Genomic DNA, 23,717 nt, shown 5'->3' on the forward strand with positions numbered 1-23,717 from the left:
ATATGATGACCCCAAAGGATGGCATAACTGAATATGCCATAAACTACAAGAGTGAAGTGAAGGCACAAATTTTCATGGTACAGCAGTAAACTTTTTGCTTCATTACTATTTTATTCATTCATACTTTTTGCTTCATTAATATATAGTACAGCAAAAACAAAGCTCACGGTCTGAGGTTAAGCATATAATGTATTCACAGACATCAAGTCGTATCACCACAAGTACTATATGGAAAGTAAGAATTTGTTATAGCTTAGGTCATTTTTACTATAACCAGAAAAGCTGGACAAGACCAGAGAACTAGGAAAGTATTATAACCAAAGAAACAGCATCAATTCTTGGTGCAACAGATAGCTTATTTGAGGTCACTGACGGAAAATATTTTCGATTTGATAAAATCTAATCTCTCTGTATTTACAGACTTCAGCTCTACCTATGACAATGTATAGGAATTAAAACCATTACAAAAGATAAGAAATGTCAAAACTGCTTTTACAATTTAAACTATTTTTACTGTTTAGATGAATAAACAGTTTAAAGTGTTAAAGATTCTGCTTAATAAGATAGAAATCTTTGATATTTAATTCGGTTACCTCAGAATGTAATCAACTCTATTATGTTTAATATATTAATAACTTCCCTGAAATTTCCTTCATGGATAAGTGAAAGCTGCATTGTTTGTGGATTACCTGATAATGCAAACAAACTTCTCAAAAATTTCCAGGAAGATACGAGATAGTGAGTGCACTGCTAAGATGGCTTCCAACCACAGAGGTGAACCAAGCAGACACCGTTCTAAACAAATCTTTCTTAGGTTTTCTAGGCCTGCTGCTAAGAAAGTGGTTTGATAGTAAACTGAGAAAGACAGTTTGCCAGCTTTTTATACTAACAGATAGACTTTTATATCTAATGTAAAGATAATGCAACTTATCTAATGTAAAGATAATGCATTTGATCATTCTCTAGTTACATTCTCATCTGGTCTTTAATCATGCGGCAAAGGTAAAGTTAGTACTCAAAATATTAACAGCAGCTATTTTATGCTGCTTTAGAAATACACTAGTTAAACCTGGCAAAATACATGTCCGACCTGGTTACAGTTCCTGTACTAAGATTTTGGCACAGGCTTTAAACACAACTAAAGAAACAGATTCAATAAAAAATCAAAAAATAGCATCATAAAAGGAGTTATAAAAATCTACTATCCCCCGCAACTTGTATATATTGATCTTATTTATTATGAAACAAAGAAAAACATTAGTGCTTTGCATAAAACGATTAAAAGTTTAAACAAACGACAGTTAATGAAGATCTAGAAACTTACGACAGTAAATGAATATCTAGAAACTTGATACTAAAAGAAGAAGAAATTTAACAGATGTATTTTATTCAATATAGTGCTGCAATTAAAGATAAGACATCATACTGCTATAATTAGACATTTTATTTGTCTCTCAATTTTCTGAATACAAACTTAGATGCTTCACTCCTAGATCTGCACTGCAGCACTAGATATTACCCACAATAGATACCTTCAAAAGGAATAATTTCATACAAATTTACTCAGTGACTGATAGATTATGCAATGAATTAACATTGCACAACAATTACTATTACATTGAATAGATCATATGGCACATAGAACAAAAATAATTTTATAAAAAGAAGAGAACACATATTTAAAATTCACTCAGCTGTAATACAGAATTAAATAGAAATGATTTAAAGCATTATTTCAACTAAAATGTAATTCATTTAGGCACATAAAAGGTACCTCATTTAAATAATTTAGTAAATATGCACTACTTAATGTTTTTATAGATTGCACTCAGTTCCAAATGTTAAATAAAATAATATATGAAGTAATAGTCCATAAAACCTTAATAGTTAATAAGAATACTAGCATTACATATATAATACAGTAGAACCCACTTAACCCAAATAGCAGAGGAGGTACATAATATCGAATCAAACAGATGAAAACTTAATCAGTTCTAACTTTTCTTTAATCAACTTTGTTCTTTCTTATTCTTCATAAGTAAAGGCATTCAGAAGTCAAGCAACAAAAATCAGTGTTATATTTTCAAATTTTCAAAGGACTAGTTTCGATGGTTTTACCGAACCACCATCGTCAGCTGCAAAAGTGCAAATGAACGAGATAGGATATAATGATCAGATAGGATAGGAAAGGCTGGACAGAAAATAAGCTAGTGGCATCATCTGTTGATGAAACCAGAACTAAAACATAATTTCTTTAAAAGCCCAAAGCAAAGATGGATTGGAAAGTGTTTAGTTCTGGTTTCATCAACAGATGGTGCCACTAGCTTATTTCCTGTCCAGGCTTTCCTATCTTATCTGATCATTATAGCCTATCTCGTTCATTTGCGCTTTTACAGCTGACGATGGTGGTTCGGTAAAACCATCGAAACTAGTCCTTTGAAAATTTGAAAATATAACGCTGATTTTTGTTGTTTGACTTCTGAATTAGTATTTGTTCGGTGTGTTATTGTATCTTAAGTAAAGGCATATTTAAAAAGAAAACAAGTCAACACACAATACTGTATGAAGAAAATGCAAGCTATAAAAACCTGTTTAAAAGATGACTTTCATGTTGTTCACTAAAAATAACAGCTTAATTCTTATAAATACTGCAAGAAAAAACACAAAACAAGATCATTCTGTTGTAATTTTTATTTCCATCTTTGCCTGCTGAAAATAAATTTTCTGAATTATCCTAAATGGCTATATCCCCTACAGTTTGGATGAATGAGGTTCTACTGCATTCTGACACAATGTACAAAAACATGAACAGGGCTCAAAAGTAAATTTTTCAACAGTTCAAAATATGTTAATGTTAAATATAATCAAATTTTCCTTATCCTTCAAAATATGTTCATTTTATCATTTTGAGCCATGACCATGAAATGAATATACCATGTTTTACACAACGAATATACCACCCCACCTTCCTGCTTGATTACTTGCAACTTCTCAATTTTGTTATATATTAGGCCATCCATTGTTGAGGCCACATGCAATATCTAGATTTAAGTGCAGTAACAATTTTCATGCAATAAGAAGAAATTCACAATTTAGAATGAGCATAAGCATCAAAAGTACATAGGAGTGCAATGAAAGAAGCAAAACATTCTCCATTAATTGTTCCAGAGAATGCCAGATCAATCTCCTCTTGCTAGGAGGATGGCACCATAGTCAATGACATCCATCTTGTAGTGAGGATGCAGATTCACACTGCAATGGAAACATAAACAATAATTCTGGGAAAATTAGTAAGCATCAACAGGAAATGTTAATTGCTTTGGAATAAAACACAAGAGATATCCCTAGATTTTCAAATTAAAAAAATATTCCCAATTTAACTATTTAGTTGACGATCAAGGGAGGGGAAAATGTTATTTCCTATGTGAGGTAATACAACGATAAAAGAGATTTATTGAACCAAAATTTAAAATTTAGCAACTAAAATATTGAATGACAGAAAAACATTTAAAACGTCATAAGAAACTACTATTACATGAATAACCAAATTATGCTCCAGTGTTGACAAACACCATTACCTATTCGAACACAATTGTATATTCCCTCACTTTAGAAGTAATTTTTATCATTTAGAAACAGTATATTTGATATACCCTAGATGCTTAATATAGTGTTACAATTAGAAGATCTACTTCTTGTTGAAGTTATAAAGCAGGAAACTCTAAGAAATGCAGTAACTTGTAGTAATTCACTTTATAAAGTATCAGTTTTGAGAAAAGCATTTTAAAATTTCAATCACACAAGACCCATGCACAATATATATTTAAGCATTTTCCAATATGTAAAGTTAAAGTGTTTTAAAACTGAAATTTTGAGCACAAATAATATTAAATGTATACTGTAAAGCAATCACACAGTCACTTCTTTTTAGAGAGGGTTGGACAGATTTTTGAACTCATTTTTGTAATTATGTTTCTTTCTAAGTTAAAAAGGGAAAAATTAAATATCTAGATGAAGAATTTAAAATTTGTATGCAAATGAAAAAATACAAAAAATGATTGAATTTAACATTTAGAAGTACAAAGAAATTTTTTCACATTAATTAATTTAACTGAGTAAGGAAGGTTTCTTAATTTATACTGCTGTAGCATTGCTTATCTACACTATACTTTCAACAAATTTTAATTTAATTTAGACAACAATGAGTGCAAATTTAATAATCTCTGCTTTTGAAAAAAAATTTATGCTAAATCTCTGCATTGGTATAAAATCAGGCCTGTTTCGAACTTCTATAAAAATTTAGCACAAAGCATACACTTTGTTTTAGCTTCTGGTATAAAACTGAAATATTACAGCCTTTCACAGCAATGTTATATAGCAACATATTCCTTAGCCTAGTTTGCACAGCTGGTAAAACAATCAATACCTTGCAGTTGCAATAATATTTACAGCAGGAATGTCAGTTGGTACTCTGTATAAAATTTACTTTAATTATCATAATAATTAATTTTAACTTTATATTATTCTATTACTCATTTTTTAAAATTTACTTCTGAAGTTATGGACAATATACAAGATGACTCGTAAAATGGATATTTAAAATGAACAGCAATTTATAAATAAAGTTAATTACAGTCCTATTTTTGTTAAAAAAATTGCTTCATTATCCATGGTTTCAATTATTTTCAGTTTATAACTCGTGTACAATTTGAAATTTCAAAATGTATGCCAAATGACAAACAGCTTATGAACAAATAGGAACTAAACTGATCATTCCTGGTGGTAATCACAGCAATATGCATCTGTATACACTTTCCTAACAAATGTAATTAAATTGGAGATGGATGAAAATAATCAACTTTGAAACATCATACAAGTTCTCTGGTCACAGATTGCTCCTCAGTATCATGCTTCTCTCAGTTCACCTCCTCTCCCTCAGACAGCCATAAAAATGTCAAAAGCAGACCATAAATATCAGTAGTCAAAGCATCTGATTTCTCCCTTTCTGCTGCCCTTACACATATTTTCCCATTCAAATTCCCTCTTCTCTGTTTGGAACTGTCTCCCTGTTCTCACCAGTAACATTTTATTGTAGTTTCCCTAGTCAGAAATATTGACTACAAGAAGCAACATTCCCATTTTTATGTGCATTCTTATTGTATCCCAAGTTTCAGCAACTTTCACAGACAAATCATAATACCAGGTTATTTATAATTCTCTTTGGCGGTTCAAAACACTACAGTGAAAAAATTAAGACAAATATAGCAAAAATGAACCTTGCACTAAATACAGAAACAATTCAAGTTTTTTATAATAACAGTTGGCAGTAGATGGCAGCACAAATCCAACTGAAAGTAGCAAGTGAATCAAATTGGTGTTCATGGGTGGACGAAAAGCTTATAAGTGGGTTAGAAGTTGCTAAATCAAAATCACTGCTGTTGTTGCAGTGGGCTTTATATAGCGAACAAAAAATACACAAAATATACAAAATATCAAACACAGGGACCCACTGACAAAATTCATGTGTGGTACAACAAATTCAAAGAAACTGGATGCTTGTATGGCAAGGAACAAAGTGGTCAGTCAGGTCCCTCTGTAGAAACTGTAAGAGATGTACAGGTAATATTTTTTTAGAAGCCCCACAAAATCAACCGTTCTTGGAAGCCATGAATTGAGGATTTCACAGCCAACAGTACAGAGAGTGGTACGCAAAACTCTGCATATGAAGCCATACCGAGTACAAATGATGCCAACGCTAATTTCGGGAGACTGCATTCTGGATGATAAATTCCTTTTACAACAAGATGGAGTTCCACCCCATTTATGCTGGATGTGCATGAGTACCTTAACACACGATTACCTTGTCATTGCATTGCATGAGCTTCCAAAAATGACATACCTCTTTAGGAATGGTCCCCATGCTCACCAGATTTAATACCGTATGACTTTTTTTTGTGGAGCTATGCAAAAGATCTTGTTTTTGTACTTTGTTTGCCACATGATTTAGCAGAACTGAACGAAGGGATCACACACCATTGTCAATATCATTAATAGTACCATGCTGAATACAATCTGGCAGGAACTAGACAATCACACTGATATATGGCGTATGACCAACGGTTCACACACACAGAACACCTGTAAGAGCTGTAAACGGAATTTGAATTGTTTTTGTATTTAGTGTGATTTTTTTTTTTTTTTTTTTTTTTTTTTTTGTATCCATCTTAGTTCCTTTAGTATAGCCTTCTGAAACCCTAAAAAAAATGATGAATAACTTTTTTTTTTTCCCCCTCCCTTTCTTTCTTCTGGCTTACTCTCACTTTTAAAATAATATGCACTTGTAAAAATTGCTCCTACTGGAAGAGATTACATTTTTTTAAAAAAATGAAAATTTCTATAGAAATACAGTATTTTGTCACAAAATCACTAAAGGAAATAAATGCTTTGAATCTATTTTTTTAAGTAATAACCATGAAGTCTCTAACAGAACAAATAAAACAAAAACAGGCTTATAAGTGTGCTTACTGATCGATTCTCAGTATAATTATCGAATTAAAAGGTAAAATGTGCATGTGCAGTAAAATCCCTAGTAACTAACAACTAATTAACTGACAATATCAAAATAACGGCACTTTTAAAAGTCTAAATTTAAATTTGAAAATTAGGCCTGTGAGATCAAAAAGTATGTCATGGGCAAATAACATGAATATTTTAATGTTGAAGACTGTGTTATGTTTCTAACACCCAATATAACAACCTTTATACAATTAGTGAATCAAGGAATTATCCAGAATACAAAAATGAACTACTGATCCCCTTTTATGCCTCCATGCAAGAACGTAAAATGTATTGCACATGACTTTCGGAAACAATTCAAACTAAAGGACACCATGTTTACTTTCCTGAAACGATTTAAAGAATATTACTTTACATCACTGTTGGTGTAAATTATGACCTCTAATCATATTCATAGAACATGAGTCGAGTGCGAAAAATTCTCATGGTTTTAAAACAAGTTCGGCACCTGTGGCAGACATACTGCATTTGCTTATATATCTGGGAGAAATTAATGTTAATGAAGAGGAGGTAAAGTCTTGGAAGGGTGTAGTCAAATCAGTTTGCATCATACTCTTTCAAGATGATGATGAAATAACCGGACATGCAGTGGGAAAGAATATAGATGCGAAGGATGAAGAAGATAAAACACAGAGCAAGAAATTAAGGTAAAATGAAGCAGACTTTCATAAGATTTCCCAAGAAATATTCATCTATGTCTGTACCTAGTGTTATAAAGCTTCATTGCATACATAATAAATTTTTAAAACTACAGTGACAATCTTGTAAGCAGGCAAACATTTGAAGTTATTGCCATCATATTAAGAAATTCTGATAATAAACATAATAATTTTAAAATTATTAATTTAATTTAGTTTTCTGAATTATAAAATCAGATGTTATATGTTTTAATTTTAAATGTTACAGATGGTATGACAAACATCGGATTTATGTTAGAGAACTTCCTGTTTCTCTTGGGAACAAACAAAGCAATTGTACAGGAAAACACAGATAAAAGTATATCGTACATTGCAGATTACAAATGAATAGTACACAAGGAAATTTTTGCACTTCCAATACAAACAGCTGTATCCGCCATGATGGCTGATAAAAGTGATCAAGGAAAGATTCATTAAGGATACTCGCCTTGGCGAGATATCTATTACTGACTGGGTATGAGAAAAATAAACAAAAACAAATGTTTTTGTCTCATCTGAAAAATGCAGAGCGAGTAAGATGCGTCACGCATCGGGAAAGCTGTTGTAATAATTCTGCAATTGTAATTCCCCTTCACTAATAATGCTGTAATGTTACTTTCTAGTTAAGCCTATGTTAAGTTTTAAAATAAAAAAGGCAACTGGTCTGAGTTTTTCCATTGCGTCGATCGGCGATGTCACAGCTTTGGTGGCAGTGGTGTGATATGAAATCTATGGAAGCAGACTACGGACATCAGTCCTGGTAAAGAGGGCCATCAGGCTCTGAAGTACAGCTTAAAATTATTAGGACTGCCAGGCTCTCAAATGCAATGTAAATTTATTGCTAGCAGCAATGCAATATTAAATCCACATAAGCAGATTGTGGACATCACTCCAGGTAAAGAGGACTGTCAGACTCCAAAGTACAGCTTAAAATTATCAGGACCTATCTCCAAAATACTGCATAAATTTATTAGGACCATCAGGCTCCAAAATACTGCTTCAATTTTACTAGGACCACCATGCCACTAAATACAGCTTAACTTTATTGATCACAGTGCTTAAATTTATTGGTGGCAGTGCTATGATATGAATTCCATGAAGCAGTTTTAGTTTGGCAATCAAAACATGAACTCTTGTGTTTAACACTAAAAAGACGGTGGGTATCAGCCCACACAAAGAAATTCAGGTTCCTAAATTCTGGTTATTTCAAGTTTTGCAGGAAAGAACTTCAGCATTGTTAAGCATTGTTAAATCACCTCAAGCTCAATTCAGTTCACCTCAAGTTTTATGGGACAGTCACTGTCTGAAGATCTACAGCATTCTGTTTAGTATGGGACCATCAGTGTCCAAAAGAATGCATTTGTTGTCAGAAGTGCTTTAAAGTGTTGGTACCATCAACATCCATAGAAATTTTAAATCAAAAAAACAGCTACAGGTACCAGGCTAACCTGGATATGAAGTCTATAAACCCAAGGCTGGTAAGTACCTTGGATTTTTTTTTTTTATATTAAGGCAGTAAGGTAATTTAATTTATACAAATTCATGTAACTGTTTCTTTAGTTGATGTTGTTTTCTATAAGGCTTAAAGAAATGTGTTACTTTGATTTTGAATTTCAAATAAGATAGAATAAATTTTAGAATTTGAATTTGTGTAAATAGATCTTTTAACACCTGAAATGTTCATGAGTTCTGATGAAATTTAGACACTGTTTCCCATAAAGCTTAAAGAAATATGTTGCTCTGCTTTTATGCAAACTTTTGCTTTTATTTAAACAAAAATTTATGCTTACAAATAAGAAGCATAAATTTCAGAAATTTGATTTTGTGTTAATAAATGTTTCGACATCTGAAATGTTGATGATATCTGGTGAAATTAAGCTTACATAACTGAATCTGTAAGAGAGAAAGAATTATTATAAACCTGAAGGTTCTAAAATTTCAGCTGTTATTTTCACATATCATTTCCAAGTTGTCTTGAATGTTTTAAATATTAGAATTTTCCATTAAGGAGTATAAAATATTAGTTTGTACAGTCAAAAGTCTTTAATCCGGACTCGTCGGCACTTCAGCGATTCCGGATTATTGATTTTTCCAGATTATAGATCATCAGTTTAAATCTGGTAAGATGGCATGCAGAAATTATAAAATTAAAAATATGGAATCGTAATTTATGAAATAAAGAGCAATTATGATCTAAAGGGTATCAAAATTTACAAGAAAAAGCTTAATATTTATTTGTTTACTTTATTAAACATTTCTTTCAACGCGTGCATGCGTTAAGCATACATTACACATAGTCGAAATTAGAAAGTTGCAACCAGAAAACTATTTGATGTGTATTCGTGATATTTATAATGATGAGGAATTTGATTTAAATCATATCAAAGACGGAGTACATCGAGATGAAATACAACATTTAGTAAGGAATTATAAGCCAAAGAAAATAAAAACATCTGCCCTGAAGATAAGGATAGTGCTGACAGATCAACTTCCAGTTCATTGCGCGCCGCGACGTCTCCCCCCCCCTTGCGCAGAGCAGCGTGAAATTGATAAACAGATTTCGGAACGGTTAGATAAACAAAGGATATGCCTTTATCCATTTTTTGCAGCTATTCCACTTTTTGTTTGATGGACATCGAAACATGCTTTCACTTTGTAGATCCTCTGGTAGCTCCAGAATCGGAAATTCTTTTTGACATAATCGAAAGTTCAAGCTTACTTTTATAAAATTGCTCTAACAGTCTGCAAAAAATAATAAGCCGGATCCAATTAGAAGATTAAGGAACAACGCAATTGGCAACATTAACTGAAATAGATAATTTTAGCTTAGCTTATACCGTTTGTTATACATTAAACGTGCATGCACAAACGTATTATGCACATGTATATGTGCATGCTTAAAAGTATTACGCGCATGCGTGAACCGCCTATGCGATTGACGCATGCGCAGAAGGTTTGTAGCTTTGAGGTCCGGATTAATGACTTTTGACTGTATAAGAATTATCAGAACTGAAAAATTTTTAGTTGAACGTGTTAAAAAGAAAGACTTAGAAATCCCCAGTATCTGATGATGTTTTAATTGCTGTTATATCAGTCTTTAGTTAACAGCCTTTATACATACTTTTTTTGAATGCATACTTTAATATACCTCAAATCTTAATAAAAGTATATTGTATTATTATATGTAAATTTAAAGTATATAGCATTATCATAAGCATGTGAGTTTTAAAGCATTTGAATGTAAAGCATTTAAATGTTAAATATTACTGTTATTATCATAAGTCCTCAAGTAAGCGAAGTATAATTGAACACATAACGTGCATATTATACTGTAGATTGACTTTTTATTTGTGCTTGAGATTCGTCGAATATGTTGTGAAAGAAAATTAAGGGTAAATTTTACTCTTCATAGTTGAAACTGCTATTTGTTTAAAAAAATATATACATATATTTATAGAGAGAGAATCATTAGATTTTTGTCATAAATTATGCTTATGTTATGGCATTGTTAGCAAAAGTTAGAACAGAGAATCTTAAAACCTTGACTAAAAAGTAAGGGGAAAAGGTTGGACCTGAGCTGAGGATATTTAATGTCAGACAGATGATTATGAGAAATGAAACCTATGAAGAGGAACTTGAGAAAGGTGTATCGAAAAATATCACTTCAATGAGGCTAATGTTAAAAAGTGTTTGACATAATTTATGGCCAGCTACCATATTTCATGGTGAGGAAGATGAAGATGATAGCCGTGAATTTGAAGATTTTCGAATATTGTAAACTAAAGGTGAAATGTTCCAGTTAATTTATTTTGCAAAGAAAAGTGGAGAAGCAGTAATAAATGAAGATGATATAACAGAAGTTTTCCATTGCGATGACAATACCCCAATCACCAATAAATTAACGGACAGCGAAATCTGTAGTATGGTTCTAGATCCAGAAAATACTACTACCGATAGTGAAGAAAGTGACAGAGAGGTTATTGAAAACGAAAAAGTTTTGATTGACAAGTTAGTGGGTATTCTAGACACAGCAATTACAGGACTTGAACAGTGGAACTTACATGATGCCAAATTACATAATTCTCTGATTTTTTTAAAGCAAAAACTAATCACTATGTACATGAGAAAGGTAACATTATCATGTCAGTTTTTATAATATACTGCTTGTTCCCAGCATGTTATATAATTATCAAAATGACAGAAAGATGCCATGACGAGTTCTAAAAATATGATAAATTATACTTCCCACAATAAAAGCAAATAAATTCCATTAAAAAATGAAAATTTACTAATATTTCAACCAAATATCAAAGTCCCAAAATCAAAACTTTCTTACAAAAGAAAAAGAATTACATTAGTTTTTTATTTCTTGGCATAAACAGATCACATTAACTTATCAAATATACTCAGTAGATACCAACCTTCTACGTAAAAAGAATTAATATTTTAGAGAACGCTGAGCAAAATACAAATGAAAAATAAAATTTTTTTATATTAATGCAAAAAGCTCCAGTAAATTTCTGAACTTCAAGAAAACAAATTCAATGTTTCAAGCCTAAAAATGCTCTGATTTATTTTTAATAATCCCTTTCACCTTCATACATATTACATTCAAAAGTCTTTAATCCGGACTTCCATAATCCGGACCTCAAAGCTACAACTTTCTGCGCATGCATCAATGCATGCGCATATCTTTACGCATGTGCATAATGCGTTTACGCATGCGCGTTTAATGTATAACGGACGGTATGAGCTAAGCTAAAATTATCTAATTATCTATTTCAGTTAATGTTGCCGATTGCGTTGTTCATTAATCTTATAATTGGATCCCACTTATTATTTTTTGCAGACTGTTAGAGCAATTTCATAAAAAGAAGCTTGAACTTTCGATTATGTCAAAAAGAATTTCCGATTCTGGAGCTACCAAAGGATCAGCGAAAGCATGTTTCGATGTCCATCAAACAAAAAGTGGAATTGCTGCAAAAAATGGATAAAGGCATATCCTTTGATTCTCTAACCATTCTGAAATAGGTTTATCAATTTTACGCTGCTCTGCAGGGGGGGGGGGGACAACGCGGCACGCAATGTACTGGAAGTTGATCTGTCAGCACTATCCTTATCTTCAGGGCAGATGTTTTTACTTTCTTTGGCTTATAATTCCTTACTAAATGTAGTATTTGATCTCGATGTACTCCGTCTTTGATATGATTTAAATCAAATTCCTGGTCATTATAAATATCACGAATACACAAATACTTTCCTGGTTGCAATTTTCTAATTTCGACTATGCATAACGTATGCTCTACGCATGCGAGCGCTGAAAGAAATGTTTAATAAAGTAAACAAATAAATATTAAGCTTTTTTTTGTAAATTTTGATACCCTTTATATCATAATTGCTCTTTATTTCATAAATTATGGTTTCATATTTTTAATTTTATAATTTCTGCATGCCACCTGGTTAATCTTTGGATTATGGTAACTTGGCGATTTATGGCGAAAATTTGGCGACCAGCCCTCCTACAGCAACCTGCTAGTTTTTGTTTGGACGCCATTTTGTTTTCACGAAGTAAAGGCTTTTTTTTTTTTTTTTTTTTTTTTTTTACTCAACATTTTTTTCCAACAATCTGCTAGCTGAATTACACTTATGCTAGAACTTTTACAGAACAAAAGTGCTTAATCCTGACTTAGATTAGGTGCCAAATTGGAAGAAAGTGCAGAATCGCAAACTGCTTGCCGCATTTTTAAGAATTGCACATACAAAGTATCATCCATGTACACGTCGACCTATTTTCACTTAAAAAAAATCCCAGAATTGCACAAAAATGGCATTGCGCACACTCTTGACTATATCCATGTACACTGCTAAAGTCCTAGCTAGTAACCTTTATCGCCTTACTAAAATGTCGCCAAACTACCTGTTACCATATTCCAAAGATCAGCCTGCCATCTTACCAGATTTAAACTTATGATCTATTATCCGGAAAAACCGATAATCCAGAATCACCAAAGTCCCAACAAGTCCAGATTAAAGACTTTTGACTGTATTTCAATTTGTAATAAATAACTGAATATTGAAAGAATGAATATTGGTCAATACTACTAAAAAATAAAACAACTTTTAGAAATAAAAATAACATATAACTTCTTATTCAGTGCTTATAATTATAATTGCAGATCATTTATGTTTTGATCTAATCATCTCTATTTCACTACAGAATGACATAATAACCTTTAGCATGTTATTTTGCAATATTTATATATTTAAGAATACTGATGAAAAATACAGCATGGTGTTTTGTCATATACGTTTCCTTAGTTTAGTTGCAAATGGAATTCTTGTTATAAACAGTTTAGTGATATCTGGTCATTAATCATTTATCTGCCATCTGCCACAAAATAATTTTGCTTGATTTAACTAGCATAAAATTACATTCAGAGCTCATGTTTTTATTAACTTTTTGACTAAGTGAATTTAATACGACTTATGAACTTGAATTTATTATTTTGCCATGCTTATAGATTTAAAACGCAATAATAGGCATGGACTCTTATGTTTCAGAAAACCTTATGAACTATTTTCTTTATTAGAATTTCAAAATGGCTCTACCACTCTATACTACAATTTCTTCAGCAATTCTACCTTAATTTTTATTCATGATTTTCTAAAAGTGAAATATCGAGTGCACACCCAAATTTGGCAGTTTCATTATTAGATAACGATTTTAATCTTTAAGCCTTATTTTATTTACTTAGTCTAATAAATGGGAACTATTTCTTCCTCTGTCACATATTATCTGTTTTCAGATGCTGTTTGTTACCCTGCAATTGTGATATAACATTACTGAATTTGTAAAATTTTAATTTATTTTAAAGTGAAAACTGATCTGCGTGTATGTCAAGAGAATTACAGTAATGTATCATATAATATATAATTCTGAACTGCTAAAATGTGAGTTTTTTTTAAATAAATGCTGATAATGTTTGCAGGTTAGTAAATATCAATATTTTAATGATCTTTTTTAATAAAAAGTTGAGAAAATCTGCCAACTTTCACCTGAAAAGTAACATTTACCAATTTAAAATACAGTAAGACCCCGCTTAACGCGGGGGATACGTTCCATCAAAGTAGAGCGTAATGCGAAACAGCGCTAAACGAGGCTATTTTTACATGTAAATATTGGGGTTAGGGGAAGATAGCTAGAAAATTGGTTAGGTATTAAATTTAAAAAGTATGTTTTTTTAATAAAAATAAAACTAAACATTTATTTCTTAAAGCCCAAATTAATACCACATTATTATTTCTTGCAAAAATAAAAACAAAACATAAATAACAAAACGAATATTCTTAAAAAAAAAACAAATAAAATTCTAAGTCAGTCATATTTAGTTAGCCTTCCGCGTTTTCAGTGTTCTGCCTTTTTGTGACAAAAGCATCTAATGTTGTTTGCCTTTTTCTTTTGCGTTGTTCTCTTAAAAGTTCTTCATAAATGGATAGAGCATCTCTAACACCACGCCTCACTTTTGAGCTCCTGTCAAAATTCGGATCATTTTCAATGAATTGATCCATTATTTCAGTTATGGTAGACAAACTCCTTTTTACAAACGCCATCGAAAGTTCTTTTTGCTCTTCTTCTGAATCACTGCTGTCAACATTTTTGTTTTCTTCTTGTTCAGTTAATTCCTTGAGCTCATCATTAGAAAGACTAGCCGCTGCTTCTTGAATTATTTCTTCGACATCTTCCACATTTACCCCTTCAAAATATGTCTGTACAATACTGCACCAAACAAGAAATACAAGTACACTCTTTCGGATATGTATTTGAAACCTATCGCTGCATAATATTTCAGGGAATCCCCGGGTTGAAATAAAAGAGCGCTAAACCGAAACAGCGTTAAGCGGGGTCTTACTGTCTATGAAATATTTATTTTAGAACATGAAAATATGTATTACTTATGCATATAGCAAAAGGCTAGCAAAGAGCATAGAAAAAAATAAATAGAAAGTATTATATTTTTGTCGACATATTATCAGATTCAAAATATCTTAAAAAGATATTTAAAAAATGGTACTTATGTATTATCCCATCAATAATGAAAGTGTAAACATCAACAGTGAACCATCATTAAACAGCACATTTTATGGCCAATTAAGAATAAGTGCAACATAACAACACCAATAACATCTTCACTTTCATTTAATGTAAATTGACTGATTCCCAATAAGCCACCTTTTATTTTTATGAACAAGGATATAAATTAACTGGAGTAGAGAGAAGGGTACCCATTGCATTATCGTGATGCTGTTGTTTCATTTATCGCCAAGTTGCTGTTTCATTTATGGTAGCCTGAGTAATTGAATATTATGGAAATCCTATTATGATGTAATTAGTTGCATGATTGCAGTAAATTTGTACGGGCTTGTGGTGAGTGTGTGTTGGTTGGGAAGTATATTGCTTGTTTTGTGTTTCAGACGGTAAAATGGCTGAATGTGGTAAGATTAATTTGAATTTTTTGTACGATTTGGAAAGAAAGGGGAAAAGAGCATTACTTGACTAGTGTGTAAATGAAGGTTTATTTAGTAGCCATTATTAGGTGTCCTATTTGTAGGAAGGAAATGTGTATGGTCAAACATCAGAAATGCATGCGGTGGAATGTCATTACGGAGGATATTTTTTACTCTTATTTTGCGAATTTATGTTGCAACGCCAGTATACAGATTCTAGTTCAGATAATTTTAGGAAGTTTTTGGATGCTATTAAGGAATTTTGTTTGACTGAAGACGACTTAATTCGTAAATAAGGTAAGTGGATATTTCCTTTGTGTGTGCAAAGATTAATGTATTTATGTTATTTCATTGTTTGATTTAAAATGTAGTTTATTAAGATTATATATATATATATATATATATATATTTTTTTTTTTTTTTTTTTTTTTTTGTTGGCTGCTTCTTTGGCTTTTTAAGTGAATATAGTTCGATGTGTACATGGACAAAGTCAAGGGAGTGCACAAAGCCTAGTTTGAGCAATTCTCTGATTTTTTTTTTTTTAAGTGAAAATAAGTCGATGTGTACACAGATAAAGGGAGTGTGCAATGAAATTTTTGTGCAATTATGAGATTTTTTTAAAGTGAAAATAGGTTGATATGTACATGGATACTGAGTTTGTGCAATTCTTTGTCTTGTTATTTTGGCTTTTTGTAGTGGCGATTTTTGGCGCAAAGTTCGCTATTAACAGACAGTTCGCTATGATCAGCTGAATATGGGCAACAAAGCAGTATTAAATTGGAATAAGAACCCACTAGAAGTCTGTAATCATAGAACTTCTGGTTCTCAGAGAGCCTAACAAAATAGTAGAAATTAATGAAAAGCTTTTCATGAAACATAAAAATTAAGTGAGCTGAGAAGTGACTGTTTATCAAATAATGAGGCATTAGTTCCTTGAAAATTTCACTGGAACGAATAGAACAACTTTGGTGGCATCTCCACCAACTTTGGTTTAATGGTACGTAAATTTTAGAGTCAATGGCATAATAAATAAGTACCAAAAAAATTAAATAACAACTGCATAAATGAAAATCTGAAAGGTTTCAAATTTTAAATTACGTCCAAAGGGGTGTTTTTTTAACATTTTGTCTGTTACCTTTATTTATTAAATATCAAGTTCTTCGCACTTAAATCATAAAATCCAGTTTAAGAACAATATCGCAAAATTTTAAATTGAGCATATCTTTAGAATTTCCGATGCGCAGTCTCACATGCTGGAGATAAAAATTTTTTTTCTGACAACCTTGCCATCGCTTGCTTTGAAATCCTTGAGTTTGTTAATCAAAAATTCGTTAAAGTTTTACAAAATATGAAATCACTAATAAAATAAATTCCAAATTTCAAATTTGGGCTTTCAGATGCCCATTCACAGTAGGATTATGTCATTCAAAATTGGATGGCTCTAGGTACCGTTGTTTTGTCACAATGCAAGAAACATACATACATTTATGCAGATTCTTCATATTTAATTTCTTCAAATATAATACAGGGTGATAGTATTTGGTGGCAACAATTTGAAAAGTGATACAGCCTTATAAAGTTTTCAACGCAAAATCCCAAAATGAAAACAATAGTCCTTCAGGGACAAAGCCCCTTTGGACATATAAAATAAGCAGCTAGATAAATATCATGATACAAACCATATAAATTTCTTAAACAGCCTATTTAAGTCATTACTTGTGAATGCTTTATTCTAATTTTTTTTTAACTTAATAAACAATTTAATACTTTTAAAATCACTACAAGGATGCTTTAAAAGGTGAAAGTTATACAATTAAATTATTTTACACTATAACTTGACAACAATATATTTAGAAAGAAAACAAACTTATTTTAATTATGTACAGGATGCAATAAACTCAAAAATTATATTAAATTGTATATGCAAAACTTTATGCATATATTAGCACTAGATTCTAGAACTAAAAATCTTTCCTGTTACTTCACTTTCAAATACAATTTAATTTCAATTGCAAAACAAAGAGTAGACACAAAATATCATAATCCCTCACGAACATATTTCTAGGATTTGATGGAACAGAGTTCATGAATATTTTCATTTCTTAAAGAGAAGGACACCAGTGCTTGACTCCTAGACTTTTAAGACAATGCTAATCTAAAGCTTATTTTTGTCCAATTTTGCATTTAGTATTGATATCATATATATATATATATATATATATCCCATATATTTTAATTATGATTTATAAATAATTCTCAGTCTTCATAACCATTTCCTTACTTTCATTTAGACAAACTACAGTTTTCAGAGGAAACCTCATGCCTGATGTCTTTGAAACTGACAGTTTTCTGAAAAACTACTGTGAAATAATTAAATCGGTGATTTTTACCTAAATTTATATATATATGCACCATATAAACTATTTTTGCTTTTCACACATACCATTTATACTCTTTTCAAACATTTTTTTAATGGCAAGTACATGCCTAGCTAATATTCATCATAAATGCTAATATTCATCATACTTCAAGAATTTTATGATGAAGTGTGTCATAGGCATGCAGCCCATTTTACTGCAACACATAACACACACACATCACAAAATCATTATGAATATGAACTATATGACTTTATTCTTTGGCAACTGCAGTATTCCCCAATAGAAATAAATTATATTATAACTCCTACATCTAAAATACATAACCTTAAACTTTATATCAAATAAGATACACAGCTAATATCCACATCACTAATACAGCATGAAAAAATCCAGGCTACATAAGCCATAAACTACAGATCTCGATTTAAATATGCATAAAAAGGTCAGAAATAAATTAAACTAATACATATAATTATAAATTACAGCATTACAACTTCAAAATTAAAATGATGTGACACATTACAGACTTTGGTACTACTGTTATATGTGCCCTCATGTCGCCAAATGCGGCGATACGTGTTGTGCGCTGGTTTTTGGCATAATACCGTGTTCTGCGATGGTTTTGGAATCGATGTCTGTTTTTATGGCAACTCTTTTTATGTGGAAACTTGGACTTTAGTGGTTTTGGTTGCTAGTTGGTTCGTGTGGTATGTGTGGTATTTAAGTGATTGAGGATGCAATGGCAAAATTTTAGTCGTGTGCCTGGCACAACTATTTTTTCGGATGGCTGGAAATTCTACAAGTATTTAGAAGAAGAAGGTTTTGAACATTTATTTGTGAAAGATAGCATCAATTTTGCGGAAAGTGAGTCTGGCTGTCACATAAATAAGACAGATTACGTGCCGGCATGTTAAAGCTATGTTGCCTACTTATAATTGAAAATGTGATTTTTTGTTTTATTTAGTGGTTTATATATTTTTCTATTATTGTTCTGAAACAAGAGAAGATGCTTTTAACAAATTTCTGGTGAAATTGTTTTGGTGATGTTTGAAATTGGTATTTCTGCTGTTCGAAGAAGCATTCATTCATGGTAAGTGCATTTTATTTTATTCTTGTTCTTATTTTGTAGAATGTTAGGTTCATTGTTTTTTAGTATGAATTTCTGTCGTTATTGTTGTTGTTTTTTTAATTGTTTGAAATTTATTTGTTTATTTTCTTGATTAGTGAGCAATGCCTAGATTATGCAATTCGTAGATGTTTTTTAAAGTTTAAACAGAATGCTGTGTACATGGTATTCTGCGAAATTTATTAAAGCGAGGTGTGCATAGTTCCTAGTTTCCTTCGCTGCCTAGATTGTGCAATTCGTAGATTTTTTTTTTTAAGTTTAAACAGAACGCTGTGTACATGGTATTCTTTGAAATTTATTGTTGTTATGTTTATTTAAGCTATTAATTATTAAGTTGTTATGTTTGCATAGTTCGTAGATTCCTTTGCTGCACAGATTGTGCAATTCTGTGATTTTTTTTTAAGTTAAAACATATCGCTGTGCACATGGATTCTTGTAAAATATTTTTGGTCAGAAGCTTTACGTTTTTTGCTATCTAAATTTTTTGTTTTAGATTTTTAGCTTAAATTGTGTGTTAAAAACGTGCTTTTTGCAGGTGCAGAAACCATGTCTTTGGAGACATTTTAGGCTTAAAGTTCAAAATGTTGAAAAAAATGTAGATAGTAATATGGCACCATGGAGTTTCTCGCCAAATATTTTTGGTGAGAAATTTGTCGCCAAGCGAGGGCGTATATAAGAGTAGTTCCCTGACTTTATATATTATTGTAACATCAAACATTCACACCACATTCAAAATGAATGATAAAACCAAAAACATGCTTTCAAATCACAAATGAAAGTTCAGCTGATAGCTTAGTTACTCAAATATATTTTAAACTACAAACACTGATTACTTTATCAAAAACAATTTAATATGCTTTAAGACTTGCTAATAAAACATTTATTCTCTACTCAATTCATATAAATTTAATATGCATGAAGATTGGCTAATAAAACATTTATTCTCTACTCAATTCATATGAATTACTATTAATATATTTAGCATTACAACACAGAAAATATTACAAATTAATTAAACTATGAACTAATTTCATTTCTATGAAATTCAATAGCTGAGATTTCGCCCATAACTATCCTTGCTTGCAACAACTAACCTAATGAAAGCATAATTCCTCTACATTTTGGCCTAATAAAATTAAAATACTTTAAAAAAATATTGACAACCATATCCTGCAATGCATGTTAACTGATTTTAGAATATAAAAACACTATGACTCAAGTTTAAAAATGCAAAAACAAGCTAAATCAATTTTAACTTACAGCACAGTAAGTCTCTTAAAAAAGATAGGTAAATCAATTTTTGGAATATAACAAATATTTATCTAAAAAAAAAAAAGATTGCACATATTTAAAAATTTTAGTTTAGCTTTGTTTCTAAGTCAAGAAGGGGAGACAATCAAGAAAAATGCTTACAAGACCGAAAGTCACTTTTATGTCATATTATTAATGTAATGCATGAAATACATAAACTAAAATTTCAAAGGTAATTAAGACTAACGGGTCGAATCAAGGCAGATTAATCAATTAATGAATATTTTTTATGTTGACATTTTTTTTCCTTTAAGACAACAGCATTACATCTAATTCAGCAATATTTCTAGAGATAAATAAGAAACATTATTTTTCATACCTATAAACCTAGCTTTGATTTTATCATCTACGATATGTATCTGCATACATTTCACAGATAAGAAAAACAATTCGATTTCACTGTAAGGAAAACTAATCACCTTGAAAAATGTAGGAAAACGTTATATCACAAAAATATAATAAAATATATACAAATGTACACTATAAACAAAACACGTTTAATATTCCTACGTTAGCTAGTATACAGACAGACAGACAGACAAAGTAGACAGATGTCTTGTTTTGCACCCGCTAAGTCTTTCTGCACAGATGGGCGAAAAATCAAGCATAGGTGCGAAGGAAAGGTATATAGAAAGAGGGGCAATTTCGTATTTGAGGAAAGTAAAAGGGAACTTCGTACATCTTGTACGAGTTCAAAAGGCCAGGAAGAAAAGATGGGACAAAATAAAATTTAAAATAAATGGCCCAAAAATAATAGAGGGAAAAAAAAAAAAAAAAAAAAAAAAAGGGCCTATAGAAAGAAAAGGAAAAGAAGTAGAAAATATCCTAAAATACGATTGTGTCCATGAGTGTAGTTAAAAGGAGAAGAAACTGTCTTCATTTACAATAAATAGTGTCTCACAGGTGTGTTTGTGTAGTGAGTGTGTTTCGTAATGGTGAATAGATGTGTTACTGGGGAAAAAACAAATATTGACGGTGTTAAAATGCTTCGTATCAAGGTATTTAGCATGGAATATAAAGTAATATGTACGCTTGCACCCTGAGATATCAACAAAGGTCATCAAACAAAAGTATATATTAATTTAACCAAAGTAACTTATGCTACTTTCATTCTCAACATTTTCATACATTTTTCAAAAAGCAGCAGCAGACTAACAACATAGAACCATATACAATACAAGACCACAACCGCATACACCCAAATAAATAAATAAATAAATAAAATAATATATATATATATATGTGTGTGTGTGTGTGTGTAAATTACTGAGTATATGTATTAAAAACACAAATTAAACAGTATTTATTAATTTTATTATCATAATTTATTACTAGTTAAATAATGTTAATATAACACAATGAGGCACACTGTTATTTATATAAGCTCATAGTTCTAAAAATTCATTTAAGGCGGCGAAGAATAAACCATCCCTTACATATGGACATTTAACAGATAGCAAAGAACAGTATGAGAAAAAATCGGTGAGGTATAATATTATTTAAAGGCGAAACTATATTCAAGCGATCTAGAAAGAAAGGAGAATCCAGAAGATCCGAGAGGGAAATAGCACGATGCCCAAATTATCCCTCTCACCCCCAAATTTTCCCTCTCTCCAGATTCCTTAAGGGCTTTGTAAGTGTTGACAGACGTGAACTGATAACGCTGGCGTCTGTTTCGAGTTGATACACAAAGGAAGCCACAAGCAATGGCAATTTCAAGTATTTTTTAATGCTTTAAACTGATGAAAAATTAAGATTTATTGATTTAAAGGCACTTATTTATAGAAATTTGATTTAGTTTAGATGAAAGAAAAGTACTTATCTTAAAATTCCAGGCTTTTGGAGTATATCCTTACATTGTCCGCTGTTTTATTCTCGTCAACATCGGAGCCAAAATTCATTGGAATGATATAGGTTTTGTAGGGGAAAAATAAACATTTTTCAAAGAAATTTAATTGATAATCACCAAGAGGAAAGGAAAAATTTTCACTTTTTTACGGAGCGCAGCGATCGTGCTGCCGCTTGCCTCGGTGATCACACAGCCCTCCGTTAGCTAGTATAGTGCACTTTCATTCCACATCTTTTCGCCCGATAGCAGTTAAAAAATGCCAAAAAGGTTGGAAAAAAGACCTAACTAGAGGCCGTACCCGAAGTTAACCTTATCAGCACGGGTTAAACAGAAATCGCGAAAGCTTTTGACAAGGTCGCTGCCTTATTTACACATTAATCACTCTCAATTTTCAAGATCATTTTATTCGCTTATTCAGAGATTCAGAGCGCTTTCACACAGTGTGGCGGATAAAAACCGGTATTTTGATTTGTGATCTGACTTCGTACATCCAAAAATGGAGTTGCCTAGCTTTTCGTAAATGTTTGATTTTGTTCAAGGAGGCGTAGATTCTCGCTGTATTACTGAAGCAGAGAGAATTTTAAAAAACGGATCATTTGGTAATGCACGAGATTTTACTTGAAAAATCCAGTGTTCAAATTTTGGCTTCCTATTTAAGGATAAGTTCCATAGCGTCCTGATCGCGTGAAATCGAAGAACATTTCTTTGTTGAAAAAGGAGAATTTTTTTTTTTATTTTTTGTTCATGTAAAGGAGGAACTGCTGGCCTGTTGTAAGCATTATGTCGCTGTTTTATTGCATTGCGACAGGTAGCTGATTTTAACATTCACTGATCGTAAACAAATGATTTCATATGTGTTTAACATGGGATTTCCAGAAAATCTGTCCAGTAAAAGTTGTCTCTTTATATATATATATATATATATATATATATATATATATATATATATAAATGATATTGAATCAATATATACTAAAATATATTGTATTTGTATCTGTTATAAATAACATAAAAGCACTAATTATCAGATGCAATTTTGAGAATATCAACAATCAAAGCACAACAATCAAATCTATATGAAAAAAGACACTTGTAATAGAAATATTAGTATTCTATATAAGTAGTTATATGCAATGGCTGGGAAATGAAATTACCTAAAAGTCTGTTCCCTATCAATATTTATCACTGAACAAATACTTGGGTTTTTACATAACAGAAAAACATAAGCCAAAAAATATTCTCAAAAAAGATATATGTGCCCATTTGATACTTCAAGTGAGAAAAAATACTTT

General features: G+C 31.2%; 1 protein-coding gene across 6 annotated transcripts in view; it reads right to left on the reverse strand.

The window, feature by feature from the left end:
• The window catches only part of LOC118206095 (SAP30-binding protein), a 79,500-nt gene extending 58,379 nt beyond the window's left edge, over positions 1 to 21,121 (reverse strand). For 2 of the 6 annotated variants that reach the window (XM_085815386.1, XM_085815385.1), the window contains exon 1: positions 2,966 to 3,114. The gene's annotated coding sequence lies outside the window, so the exon portion shown is untranslated. Of the gene's footprint in view, positions 1 to 2,965; positions 3,115 to 20,895 lie in introns of those variants that run through there. The other 4 variants (XM_085815387.1, XM_085815384.1, XM_085815382.1 and 1 more) reach the window with 4 other exon arrangements.
• Positions 21,122 to 23,717: the final 2,596 nt, after the last annotated feature.

Source organism: Stegodyphus dumicola, chromosome 4, assembly GCF_044657685.1.
Source record: "Stegodyphus dumicola isolate Sdum_Otavi_A_Nest chromosome 4, ASM4465768v1".
Lineage (NCBI taxonomy): Eukaryota > Metazoa > Arthropoda > Arachnida > Araneae > Eresidae > Stegodyphus > Stegodyphus dumicola.